The sequence below is a fragment of the Otolemur garnettii genome, unplaced genomic scaffold, assembly GCF_000181295.1.
Source record: "Otolemur garnettii isolate 467f Iridium unplaced genomic scaffold, OtoGar3 scaffold00010, whole genome shotgun sequence".
NCBI lineage: Eukaryota > Metazoa > Chordata > Mammalia > Primates > Galagidae > Otolemur > Otolemur garnettii.
This window is the reverse complement of record NW_003852405.1, coordinates 32,500,235-32,512,899: the sequence shown is the minus strand read 5'-3', so window position 1 is coordinate 32,512,899 and position 12,665 is coordinate 32,500,235.

The following is a 12,665-nucleotide window of genomic DNA, read 5'->3' as shown; positions in this document are numbered from 1 at the left end:
CTCTGTTTAGGCTATCAGAGTACAGTTATGTTTAGATGGATGTTGTGGGTAATGCTAGCCAGAAATTAGAGGGAACTACTGTGGTGGTTTAAAAACATATGTGGAAATTCTTATAAAATTCCCCCACCAAAAAGGGGAATTCATTGTCTCACTTCAGCATTAAAAGGCACCAGCATTTAGGACTCCCAAGATGAACAGAATGGAGTGAAAGGGAAACTGCTTTATTTCTGGGACTCTGACAGCAAAGACCAGTAAGTTTTCTCGGTGGGCTTTGAACAGGGTCTGCAGGAGGAAGTCCAGCTACCGTGTGTAAAGACCACTCCAGAGAGGGCGGCCCGACGAGGCCCAGCTGTTGCGGGCCGGCCCGACAGGGGACTTCACCAGCGCAGGGACCAGACACAGGAGCCCAGACGCCTCAGGACCACCCCACGCAGGAACCAGGGCAAGAACTGCCGAGGAATCTCTCCTAGTCTTGAGCAAAATACCTGACGAGTTCTATATTAAGCTCCTCTTCTGTAGTGATTCGTTACTTAGGCAATGGGAGAGATACATGAACCTATTTAGAACCTAAATTCATCACTTTTCTATAAGGGGACGAGCACAGGAATAAAAAATCAAAGAGACAGGCATTCACCAAAATTATTTTTCATTTTTAAGATTTTTCAAGGTGCTCTTAAATATCTTGAAATTATGTTTAGCCACAAGTAAATATCACTCACCCTGTTTTTTCAGCTTCCTGCGCCACAGCGCGGACGTCTTTATTTCAGAGTTTGAATAAGAAACGACCCCAATCACCCAACACACATGGCACATGCACACGTACACACACGCGCACAATCACCCAACACGCATGCATGGGCACACGCACACCCGCACACTCCCACATGCGTAAGGAACACACACTGCACACACCACTCTACTCCTATTTTTTGGTTGGGTAAACAAGGGGAAATTTTTCTGTTATTAAAATCTATGGGCACAGCCTGGTCATTCTTTACAGAGGTAAGATCTTCTATCTTTGTTTAAAACTGAGACAATTGAAACAACAATAGCATCAAATCATAGTGGTTTTTGTTTATTAGAATTCCTGGTGAACTCACCTTCTATTCTATAATAGAATTATTATGAAGTGAAATATGAATAATATTTCAGGACAGAGAAAAAGAGATATGATTTTTTTTTCTCATATAATCCGTGTTTTCATAGTCCTCATTATTATAACTTGTGAACATTATCTTTCTGGAATGATATGGCCACAGCCTTGGGATTCTAAAGGACACTCTGACGGTTTAGGAAGCCTGTGCTTTGTCTGATGGCAGCAGAACCGACACTTGGCAGATACCTAAGGGTTTTAGTCTCCAAGCTTAAGATTTATCCAAGGAGCTTTTGCTCAATAATGGTCCCTGCTTTCTAGTGGAAAGATGTATAGATTTTTAGATGCTAAGATAAGCATTCGTAATTATACATCCTATCAATACTCTCTGTAGCAATTAGCAATTAGACCGATTTACTCCTCTATGGGAGAGGTCACACAATTGGCATATTTTCTTCCCAAATTTTTTTTTTGCATACGTATTCTCAAAGCACTATATAAAGAGGCTTCTTAAATGAATGTAGTATGTTTGACGGGTTATTTCTTTAAACAATAAGTGAGAGAATAATTAAGGAACATTATCTGAGTTTTAATCTATAAAGTTTAGTTTTGTTTTCATTGTAGTTAAGCACATCTTCATAAATGAATTCAGAAGCACAATCCTGTGGGGCGTTTGAAACCAGATACCAATACCTTGGGATCTCTGCTGGATCTCAGTTTGTTACTTGTGGGAAAGTGGTTCCGATTAAGTAGCTCTGAGATCAGTCATTCCGGCCTGCACTGAATTGTAGCTGTTCAAGCGTCACTAAGTTGTAGCTGTTCAAGCTTCACTAGAATCTTCCCCATCTTCCGGCCCCAGAGTATTGCAGGTACCTGTGACAGTAAACTCTAACTGAACCAGTGGAACTGACACACCCAGAGTGCAAACGCTGTTGCTGTCTGTGAAGGGGAAAGACTCTCAGAGGAAGAACTTCTTAATCTGACGACTCCACTGAAGGAAACATGTACGAGTGTATGTGAGCTGTTTTTCATTATTATGCAGAGTGTCTAGAAGGAGAAATATAAGCGAAACACCTATATGTCTCTGGCAAAAAAAGCCGTGTGAGAGAGAGCAGTAAAAAGACTTTGTGCAGGCATACTTGTAAGAAACTGAGGCAGAATCCCATGTGGCCAGGTTGATTGTGGGCCTAACATGACCAAGGCTTTGGCTTAAATAGCATTTGCTGTGTTAAGGAATTAAGGTTGACTTTATAAGGCCAATAAAAAAGCCCTTTGGAAAACTGGCCAGATAACCATCAGTAACCTTTCCTAATCTGTGATGAAGGTCACTTGCTGATGGGTCTGGGAATGGAAATGTGCTCGGGGACCTCAAGAGAAGAGGAATTTACCCAATGCATACAGGTATCTAATGGCACAGATGAAACTTGGGCTCGTGAAAGGCTTTTGAGAAGTCCAGCCTGAAAATTCCTTATAAAAGATTCCAGCAAAAAAACCTGGACTTCAGGCCTACATGGGAGCAGAGGTTTGCACACAAATTCTTATATGCCCAAGAAGTTTCTTTATGCCTTGCTTAAAGATTTGAAGCCTCCAAACTGGGAAGGTCAGCAAGGGTGATATTAAATCTACCTTGTTCCTCCAGTATCAGGCTTCATCAGATAAGAACAAAGAAAGTAATGACTGACAACATGTTCTCCATTAAGTTATGTTAAATTGGGTTATGTTGAAAGGGTCATGTCAAAAGGTGTATGTTGAGTGGATTATCGGAAGCTAATCATGAGGTAGTCACATGATGTTTAAATGGATCAATGAGGTCATTGCTGTATTGCACGCATGTACAAAATTCCCTATATAAACCAACCTCAAATAAAGAAGCTCACCATTTTGCCTGAGTGAGCAGATGGTCACCTTTATTTAAAACACAATTTCAATAAGCATGCTTATTCTCTACAACATTGTTTTTCCACGAGACCTATACAGCAACAGAGAAATTAATTTTAAGAGTTTCTTTATAACATCTGACTTTTTTTCCTCAGCATTCCTTCCAGCAAATCAGCTATAGATCCACCCTGGGAAATCTCAGATTCCAATGGGTCTTGAGAATCCTTGTGTCCAGGTACATCAGTGCCTCCAAAGGGCATGTCGGTGCATGTGGTAGAAGCAATAACAGAATTCTATCCAAAATTGTCTCAGGTATTAATACGTCTTCTGACCCAGAGCTAAGGTAATATCGACAGAGACAGAGAGAGCAGATTTCTTTATATCAGTATTTAGCTCAATTTGTCCCTCTCCTTGGCATCAAGAGCTCCATTTTCTTGGAATAAAATGAAGTTTTCTATCGTTTGCCTTCCTAGTTTGTAATTTCTCTACTCGTTTGTTAAGTCTTAGACTTATTATATGGACAGATTGTCTATAGCATGGTCAGAAATTAAACAAACACATGAAAGACTACTATATATTTGAAGATAAAGAAGGTCCATCCTTTCTTTAGAAATAGAAACCTATATTTATAGAGATGACAGCTCTAGAAGCATATTAGTGTGACAGAGAAAATGAAATATCATTTTTCTCCACCGCATTCTTCCTCTCTCCTTCTTGGCTATACAATAAGATTCTTCCTCTTCATGGATGTGTCTGAATCAGGGACAGTTGTAGAGGAAAGTTATGTTTCCTCTGTATAAACATGTAACAACCCACCTGAAGCCAAAGAAGGATTTTACCATGTTTCTATTCTAAAGAGAAGGTGATTATCAATACTAACTTTCATCAACCTAATATACCATAGAAGACACACAAAGTCGTATATGATTTAAATAAAAGTTTTGGAAATACAGCTTTGTTCCTGAACTTTAACTTGCATTCTACTAAGCAACTTTGACTTTTTAATACTGAGAGACAAGATCATACGAGGTGGCCCATACAACTCTACCTAGCTTTTTTTTGTCTTTATGGCAACTGTAAAATTTCTCCAAAAAACCACTTTGGTAGAATATTTATTATTTTCTCAATTAATTCTTTAGCTATTCTCAAAAACTTTAGATTTATTTTTTTTTCTTAGGTCATAACTAGCACAGGAAAGAAAGTTATTATCAAAAATATAGTTACACTCAAAGATTTTGACTTTTCTGAGTAAAGAAATAATACATAGTGCTTGACATGGCACCTATAATTTTATACCTCCGTGATTTTAATATAATGAAAAATAGATATGTAATTTCAACTTTCAACTCTGGTGAGAGATGGGCTTGCTGCTGCCACTTGGAATTTAGATTCCTGTCTATTAGCTTGTACAAGGGAGTTTCAATATAGGAATAGGCCAGTCATAAAAATGTTCAAATTTGTATGTGATTGCCTTAATTTTTTTTTCCCATTGAAGCATTTATCTTCTTGGTCGGTTGAAAAGCCACTGTATACAATTTCAAAGAAACTCTTTGTAAGTTTGATGGAAATACAGGTCACTTAAATGCCAGAAATTAAACATTTAAACTTTTTTGTTTGTTTGTTTTTTTAGAGACAGTCTCACTTTGTTGCCCTCGGTAGACAACACAGCTGTGCATGTTGCATCACAGCTCACAGCAACCTCCAGCTCTTGGGCTTAGGCAATTCTCTTGCCTCAGCCTCCTGAGGAGCTGGGACTACAGGCACCTGCCACAACCACCAGCTATTTTTTGTTGTTGTTGCAGTTGGCTTGGGCCAGGTTCGAACCTGCCATCCTTGTATGTGGGGCCAACACCCTACTTACTGAGCCACAGGTGCCACCCTAACATTTTTTCTTACTTCTATTAAATGGTCACTCTGCCCATAAGCAGCAGTTGTCTTAGTGTGGTCCCCAGAATGGCAGCATCAACATTATCTGGGAATTTTCTAGAAATGAAATTCTCAGAACTTACTGGGAACTACTGATGTAAAGACTCTGGAGGTGAGGGTCAGTCATCTGAGGCTCCACAGACTCTCTGGATGATGTGTGGCCAGGTTTTGGAGCCACTGGCTATGAGGATAAAGTGGATAGGAGGAAAAACAAAATGTATGGTCTGAAAGGTGGGTAAAGCAAAACCAGGAAACTAACATGTCACCATCACATTTACCCCATCAGCTAAATTCAGGTGATTTGTTGGCTTAATAATAGTTTAGAAATCTGTAATACGTTGACATTATCAAATGTAAGGCCAAGGGGGGTGGTTCATGTCTGTAATGCTAGTATTTTGGGAGTCTGAGGCCAGGAGTTCAAGATCAGATTGTTTTTTCTTGCTTCACCATATTTTGCTTCCTCACAACAAGATTCTGAGATATCAGAAATGTTCACTCTCTATTAGTGATAACACTCAAGATTTAGTCAAATATCACCCAGTTGGAGATGGTACCAGGATTCGTCTTCTATCTCCGGGGCTCCTGGTCACATACCATGGCAAAATCAGACTCCTAGGAACAGGAAACTGAAGAAAAGTGTGGAATGACTTTGTGATTTTGTATCAATCATTTTTCTATGTTTGATTATCTCTCTTAATATTAAATGATAGATTGAATAGCAGGGTGACAATCTACCCTTGTTGGAAAGTTCATGTTCTAGAATATATGAATGTATTCAGAAAACCTTCTACACCCTATTAAAGTTCATTTATTGCATTGAGGGATTGACAAACTGCACAATTTATAATAAAATATAGTATAAATATTTCTTCCTTCCTCAGACTAAAACTCTACCCAAGTTGCTACTGTTTTGTTCACTTATGAGGCATTTTTAAACTGCTTGCTTTATGGAGTATTACTTTCTAAGCATGAGGAAAAATAAATAAACGTTATAGTTCCTGCACTCCAAGAGCTTCCTTTATATAGAAAAACAAACAAAAACCCAGGAAGGGGCCAGGCGGCTCATGCCTATACCTTAGTACTTTGGAAAGCCCAGGCAGGAGGATGACTCAAGCTCAGGGGCTCCTGAGCAAGAGCAAGATCAATCTCTACTAAAAATAGAAAAATTAGCTGGGTGTTTTGGCAGGTGCCTGCAGTTCCAGCTACTTTGGAGGCTGAGGCAGGAGGACAGCTTGGGTGTGGACTTTGAGGTTGCTATGAGCTAGGCTAATGCCATGACACTCTAGCACAGGCAACAGAGTGAGACTCTGTCTGAACAAATAAACAAACAAATCAAAAGCCCAGGAAGGGCTAAGTCACCATCCTCTTAATAGCCTGCCCAACCATTTTAACCCTCCTTCCCTTGTTGCAAATGACAATAAAGCTTTACAACATAAACGAGATTATATAATTACTCTGCCCAAAAGTCATTAAAAGATTTCTGTTTCATTTAAAGAATAAAATCCTAAGTATTTTCACTAAGATACAAGGTTCTGATTGTCTGACCCATGTGTGTTCTCTGACATACTTTGACGGTCTCACCTTTGCTGCCTTCACATGTCCAGTATGTGACCAGCTCAGGCTCTCTGAACAGCTGTCACTTGGCCTGGAACACTTTTCTCCTAATGGTTTGCATGGCTTATTATTTCATTTTATTCTGTTCTCTATTCAAATACAATTTCTGTGCAATAGGTCTTCCCTGATTGAGAATTCTATGCCAAAATGGACATCACCATTCCCAAACTAGTCACATTCAAATCCCAGCCTCCCACATCTCTTATCCAAAACACTGATCAATACCTTACAGGATATCATATTTTAGAGGTTGTTTATGTGTATTATTCAATATTTTATGTTATGAAAATATATCAAGGTTAGATCTTAAGTTTTGCTTATAATTGTTCTCTTCCACTAGATATTTGCATCCACAGAGGTGCAGATTTTGTCATTTTTTCAGCATATATTCTTAACAGTAAGATTTAAAAGTTAGGATCATACAATAAGTTGTGCACTATCACACCTATGGTGCATAATGCAAGGGTACATGTCAGATTTATTAGTATAGAGTATAAATATCTTAACACAGTAACTAAGTAAACAAGGTGAGGTACAGATTAACTAGGGTGATGTAAGCATTCCTAATTCTATATGAAATCAGCACAATGTACCCCATAAATGCATTAATGTACACATGAAAAAAAAAAGAAATGGAAAGAAAAGAAAAGTGCAAATTAATAAACTTTCCAATTCCCCCCTAAAAATCATTTACGATAAAAATTTCTATTTATTGTAAAAGTAGCATACAACACAATTATGCTCAAAATAATATTATTAACAAGTTTCTGAAGATAAGTTGGCAAATATGAATGAAAGAAAAAAACTTTACAAAGATAGCAGGAAACTTCACTATCTCGTTTCAGTGCAGATAGGTCCTGACATTGTGAACAGCCATCGTAAAATGTATGGGAGGGGAAATTCAGTAAGTTAGGGGCACGTGGAACTATCAGAATTCAAAAAAGCCAAATGTTGTGGCAAGAGACATCTTTTTCTCGCCCATTATAGTTAGTGATTATCTTATAAAAAAAAAAAAACTTTGTAAAAAGTAAAAATGTTCATAATTTTTTCATATTATCTAAATGAATGAATGTCAAATTTGGTTGATCTATGTCAGAAAATATGCTTAATACACAAAATCTATGATAGAATATATGTATGTATGTGTGCGTGTCTGTGTGTTTCCTATAGAGCAGATTCATTGAGAAAGGACTCTTCTTATTCATTATTCTAATCCCAGTAATATGTAACAGTCTATATTTTAGATAAGTGATTAACATCCAAATATTATTATACTTTTATTTCCATATGGTTTAGAACTCTTTTCTCTTTGCATTTGAGGACAGGTAGTTGCTATCCTTTCATAGTGATAACACAATTTTCATTCCAATTTAGTGTAAATTCTTTCTTTCTGATGCTGCCAGACTATAGGTAATGTTTTCACTAATCATCAATCATTTTTCACTTTCCATAGGTCTGGTGTATAACCTAAAAGATTCCTGCAAGTACAGACCCCATCATAAGCAAGGTGCCAAAATTGTGGGACTATTGGTCTTGTGAGTGATGACCTCCAAAACATCTTAACTAAGTTGTGTTCAGTAAGCCTGATGCCTTTAAATTAGAAAAAAAAAAAAAAAAAACAAAAAACAGGCAATGGTTTCTGATATTTATCGTTAATGAATCAATTTGTCAAAATTTAATTTATTTTTAAGAAACAAAATATTATTTCCAATGTTTCTCACTTGGGTGTGGCTGCAGGTCAGGAGTAAACAACGCAGTAATGCTTTGGAAATACTTCTTTTTTAGTGGCAAACATAGTATTAATAACCAACACCATTGTAATTTATGATGGCTAACAAAGGAACATAGATTATGGCTGGTTTATCTCGCACGGAGAAGAGCAAATAGATGTGGAGAGTTCTAAGTATACCGAAGGGGAGAGAAAGACATTGCTTTAAACATTTAAATGATTATTTACCTTGTAAAGAGACAGACGTAGATATTATTTCTTATTGTTTTGTCTATTCTTAGTCATACTTATATATAATTTCAGCATTTTAAAGACTCAAAGTTCAAAGTGATGATATAAAATAGGCATAAAAAATTCAAAGTCGTGATATAACATGTAGGTGGAAGCGTATTAATGTAAAGCCTGTTTAAGTCATAGGAGTGATTGTGCAGTAAACTGCATGTCCTGTGGGCAGGGTTAAGAAACACATTTGCTGATGTATCCCTTAACACACTCAGTATTCTTGAAATTTGGATATGAAGCCTCTTTTTGGCCTAATGTCTCTGTTACGTAATGGTATATAAAATTACCCCCCCCACAGCCCTAAGGAGTTTACACATAACAAACAAAATAAAAAAAAAAAAGTCATATTCAGCAGCAAAGAAATTGGAAAAGTCCTTCTTTGTCTTTGAGGGGCATTGTAACAGTTTTATCACCTACCTGTTCTATAATTTTAATAATGTTTGTCTAGATCATCTTTCTAGTCTATGGCATATGCGCATAATGGCCGGCTTGGAAATGCTGCTGCTGCTGCTGACGATGGCCCTGACGGCTGAGCGCGCTGGACACGCTCACCACTGTACTGGGCATTCTGCACAGGTCGTCTTGCTATTCTGCACCGTAGTGAAGCTACGAGAGAGTTAATAGTATTACTGTTTTACCAGCAAGATTTTACTGGGGCCCCAAGGAATAACTCAACATCCCAAAGTCAAATATTTAAGGGAAAGTTGAAGCAAGCATTTAAAGCCTGCCATGTCTGACTCCTAATCCTCCGGCTTTTTCTACACTGCCAATCTGAAGGCCTCTGTAAACATTTGTTATCAGGTGGGCCTTGTTGGTATCCTCTGCCCATTCACTGAATGATTAGTTACTAATCATTAGCAGGACTGTAAAAACACAAAGGCCCCCCTGGCGTGTTGTTGGAGACAATCAGGGAAGAAGGTAGGGCTATGGCTCCACATAGCCATTTTGCTAGATGCTGGGGGGATTAGCAGGTGCTCCCCACAGAGCTAAATGGACAGTGCGGCTAAAGGAAAGGAAAGCTGGTTGAACGTCTCTTCCTTGTAGAATGAGGGGAGCTAGCTTCAGGCTGAGCCAAAGCTGCCTGAATGAGAAATTAAAAATACATGTAGTCCTAGTCTCTGCTCTGTATGAACCTGAACTGGAGCCTGCAACTCAGGCGATTTTTAGAAATTTACTTTAGTTGAGTGTAGATTCAAAGTGAGCTATAAAAAAAATGGTGTGTGTTTGATGTTGAGTGCTGTCAGAGAAAAAATGTAACACTCGGTTTTAATAAATAAAATGTTTCAACAGTGTCTTCAGGTTGAGGCTGGGGTCATCATACCCTGTACACCGTTGTCCACTTGCATTCCCTAAGGCTGGGACAGTTCCCTGCATTTTGAGATTTTCCATTCCAGGCACTGTCAGCTGTTTGTACCAGAGGGTATCAGAGAAGTTGCTCAGCCAGGTGTGACCTGGAAGTAGCGCGGAGGGCACACCCTTATGCAGGGGGCAGGGGGACTGGTCGTCAGTGGACACAGTCCTCAGCTTCCTGACGGTGTCACTGCTGGGAGTGGTGATTCCCTTTCAGGACCAGCGTGGTTTCTCAGAGGGGCCTCTGTGGGGCGGAGCTGGAATAACCTGCAGCTGCACCCTGGTCACTCAGGTACGTTCTTCAGGAGTTTTGTCACTTCACTGTCTCACTTCTCCACTTCCCCACATGCACCTGTTAGGATTATGTTCCAAATAAACAACAGGCAGTGACGTCCCTGTCTGAGGCCTCCTTTTGCTGAACCTAATCTAAAACGATTCCCTAGAGAATGCTGTTAAATAAAACTGCAGGGGCATCTCCGGTTCCCGAGTCCTTCACGCTGGGACCCTGTTTAATACTCTCGGTTGTTTATAATTCATCCCCCAACGCACTATCAATTCTGTGGGTGAGCCCTGCCCTGCTGTGCTTCCCTTCTCTCCTCCTCTTCTGTTTACAGTAGCTGTTTTCTCCTCACACCTATCCCCGTAGCTGACATGTAGGTGTTCAATAGTTACTTACCACTAATTGAAGTTCCCAGCACAATTAGGTGTGGTTAAGGTTACCGGATTATCTTATAAAATGGGTTGAGTAACTCGCCCAGGGCCACATTGACAGTGGAAATTGACGGGGAGGAGATTTCACTGTGGGTGTCTCTACCTTCAAAACACATTTTCTTCCTACTATGTGTCCGCTGACAGCGTATATCAAGGACAAAATTGCCGTGCTCTAATAGTCTTTTCTGAGAGTCCACTTTAATGGCCGCCAAAGAGTTAGAAGAATGTTCAAGTCTGAAAACTTTCAGACCTTGTAAACCTCCGTAGTATTTCATAAGTGTACGGGACCACTCTGGTCGGGAAATGCTTTTATACAATACACCTGTGATCTGTAGACAGTGTGCCCTGGAGAGCACGAAGAATACCTTTTATAAAGTTTAGTGTGAATGGGAACTGAGAAAAAAGATGGATATGTGTTTGTACCATTTCTCACCCCAATTTTCTTTCCCTAGAATTACTCTTGTGTATTTGAAGAGGGCTGCACACCCAGTTTATGTGTAGGGGGTGTAGAATCGGAGGAGATTTGTATTGTACCTCTAGTTTACAACCCATGACAAATTTGTCAAATCAAATGTTCATAGTGCGATGCAGGCGTCATTGTCTTGGAAATCAGACGTGTACCTAAAGTAAAAAAATATATATATCAGGAGAATTTCGGGGTATTACCATTAAATATTTTCATAACTTTGACACAAATATATTCATGCGAAGTTTAATTACGTATGCTTTAAAGTATGTTATATGCCCACTAATCATTTATTTTCTAATTTTGACTAACCACACATGCACTTCTTCTAGCAGGATTATACAAGAGATACATATTCAATAAACATATTTACCAATGTAAATCTCTATAATATTCAACTTAATTATACATGGGTTAAATATATAAAATAATAAATGTGTTTAGAGAAATTATTTTCATCTATCTTACAATTCACTAAGTAATTTTTCCACCGATCTAGCGCCCCTCTGGCATCACTGTCTCCATTATCACTAAAAGCAAACACTACAACATCGAACTTCAACTGCACCTTTATTCCTGTCTAAGTATCAACACACAATACTTATTGAACCAACAGGAATTTTATTGTAAGCCATAGAATATCGTTCACATAGCGTGAGTGCAGTTTCTTTTATTTGTTTTTATTTCCCCCTGGGAATCTGTATTTGTGACCTTTCAACGTCACTCATTGCTTCTTCAATCCATTTCTAAGGTAACCTTTAAAAGGCTTCTTTATTAAAATACTTCAGACTCATGACAATGAATTAGTTTCTCTATAAACAGCTGTTAAGTCTCTGCTCAGATTCTGTTCCTTATATAAGGCCCAAATTAGCATCAGCTGAAATAATGTCAGACTGCTGGGTCTTTGCTCCCCCCACCAAAAAATAAAAAAACCGTTGCTGTTTGTAATACAGAGTAATTGAGAGAGTTCCTTTTAATAAGAGAATATTTTAAGGAAATAAAAAAATAACTCTGCTTTTTTGTAAAGAATAATTATGCCACCAGTTTTCCTCATATTTGGGGATGGTGATAAGTTAATTCCCTACCTCCGGCAGTCCGTGGATTCTATTTTCCTACATTTATTTGGACTTTTTTCATAGGAAAAAGCCTTTATCCTTTTTCAAAGAGAATAAAGTTCTAGCCTTAACCTAAATCCTGGAATTTTGATACCTTATATTTTAAAGCATAATTTTACTGAGAGTGGTGTTGTATCCACAAATATGCACGTGTGTGGAGAGAGAGGCTTGTTCACGCATATACACGCACATAGATGTGTATGTGTATGTGTGTATGCGTGTGTGGTCGTGGGGTGGGTGGAGTAGTGGAGACAGGAAAAAATTTTTGGAAGATCTTAAACTCTGGAATGGAATAGTCTATGAAGTTAGATAAAAATAGTAATAATAATATAACTGTTACATGATTTAAAAAATCTAGTTCCATTTATATCCTATAAAGATTCATTTACCTATCGTGCATATTGCAAGTACATATCAGATCTATTAGAATAGAGCATAAATGTCTTAACACAATAATTAAGTAAACGAGATGAGGTATATATTAACTGGTGTGATGTAAAC